Genomic DNA, 2200 nt, shown 5'->3' with positions numbered 1-2200 from the left:
ATTTGCATATCGTATGGTTTGTGAGACGGATTGTTTCTTGTTTGCACGCACGGAATTGGAATAGAAAGGGTTTTTTTTTTTGTCTCCAATAGCAAATATTTAGTTTCAATAAATTTCATGCTGGAAAAGGTTTTTGTGAGATGTTTCAACTGTTGTTGTGATTCATTGTGCTGTGTAGTATTCGAGTTTAACTAATTTGCATAAGTGGGTTGAAATTTAATACGCATTAAATAAAGATGACAGGAATTTGTAGGCATGATCGTTCTGGCAAATGATTACAGCTGGCGATCGTTTTTAATTAAGGTCAGAAAAAGATTTCAGTATTGTCACACTTGTGTAAAATGAAGTTATTGTTAACTTGAGAAAACAACAATAGGGTCGTTTATACGAGAGAAAATAAGCCGCGGCTTACTCTGGACGCGGCGTACATAATACGCGAAAGGAATTATTTATACGAGTATAAACTCCCAGGCCAGGATAAGCCAGGGCTTGAGAAAGCTGTGAACGTAGATTTTGCATCATTTATATGGGCTGTTCGCGTTTTATTTTCTCTCGTATAAACGGCCTTTATATTTCTTTAACTTTTTTAAAGAGAGAGATTTCGCGCAAATTTTATTTCAAGCTATTCAGTTGAAATATTATTTCTCGCCATTGGCTTCGTTTGCGTGATCATTTACTAGTGTTGACATTTAGGAGGTAGTTGTTTGGTTCTAAACGAGTAGGAATAAAACGACCAGGAATGAGCGAATTTTAGTGGGTGTGCGATAGCAACACGAGACAGGAGTCGAGAGATTCTAACGATAGACAGATATTAACTAACCCCTCCTGAAATAAACGAAGGGAGGCAGGCGTTGGTGGTTTGTGTGAATTTATAGCACTAAGTGGATAGAAGTCGTCATGTTTTGATTGGGCAGCTTCAGAGACGTCCTTCTGAGGAAACAAGTTGTTAAAATAGCTAATTGTGATTGGAGAATTTCGATCCTAAGTATAATAAGTATAATAATGCCTTTTATTGACAGGCAAAACCATATGATTGAGCGTGATCATACCAAATATCATTTGTTTGCGCGATCAAGTTGTGGCGAAGTGTGTAGCCCATGACAGTATGTCGTTTGTGAGCATATTGCTTTTTGTTGTATTAAGCTTCTTCCTCGGAACGCTCAAACAACTCACTTATGCACACGCCGTTTGCGGTAGACCCACACTAAAAGATGCTGTTGAGCGATTGTTTTGGCCGGGGTTGGTCCGCAAACTGAAAGAAAGTTTATATGTTGAGAACAAATGTGTACTAAATGAACAAATATGTGAAAATCATGATATGAACTGCACTGCAACCAAATGCCAAAGGAGAGAAGCACAGAACTGTAAAAGTTTCCTGAAGAAGAAAGTTCCTGATCTTAAAGTTAGTGCAAGCGGTATCGAGTCGCAGAGATGTACGCCTAGCCGGATGCATTTAGTTAAATTTCTGAAAAAGGTGTATTATTTGTATTATCATGGCTTTTTGTTTTCTGCTGTTACTGAATCCCTTTGTATTTGGAGCTGTAACGCTATTTCATGTGCAATTACTTGTATCGTTTGCAATTATCCTCACTAGTGCTGTTGTTAGCATTTTTACTGGGTTGCCAAACCCAGTCGGAATCTCGGTTTCATTTCGTGGGTTTTTACTGGGTTGCCTATGGGCAAACCCAGTCGAGGTCTGCGTTTAGTTTGTTTGTTTTTTTTTTTGTTTTTTTTTTTTTTTTTTTTTTTTTTTTCCGTGTCGGTAAAAGTCTTGCCTGTCACTCCCCTGGTAAGTGGTGTCTTTGTGTATAGAGCCTTCTGCGCGTATTTTCTTAGGATCGAGAGGGTAGTGGAACTGCGTAGATTTCTCTGGTGAACACAGTAGAATCATCAACTTAGCCTGCAATGGCGTCGAAAGTCATGCAACGCAAATGGCGTTTTAGTGGATCCTTAAACAAAATATACCCTTATGGAGCTCAATAATGGAAAGTCAGTTGGATAAACTAGGCATGAATCTCAAAAGCGACGAGTACTGGACTTCGACAACAATCTATCGCCCGTCGAGACGAAATCAAAGGGGGCAGTATTTACCTGAAGTACATAGTAATTTGACACAATTGAGTTTCTTGTCTTCACGCACGCAATGAAATAGGAAGAGGTTTTCACCTCTAAGAGCAAATATGTTGTTTGTTTCAATAAA

Source organism: Montipora foliosa, chromosome 3 (assembly GCF_036669935.1).
Source record: "Montipora foliosa isolate CH-2021 chromosome 3, ASM3666993v2, whole genome shotgun sequence".
Taxonomy (NCBI): domain Eukaryota; kingdom Metazoa; phylum Cnidaria; class Anthozoa; order Scleractinia; family Acroporidae; genus Montipora; species Montipora foliosa.
Note: the sequence above shows the minus strand (reverse complement) of the source record.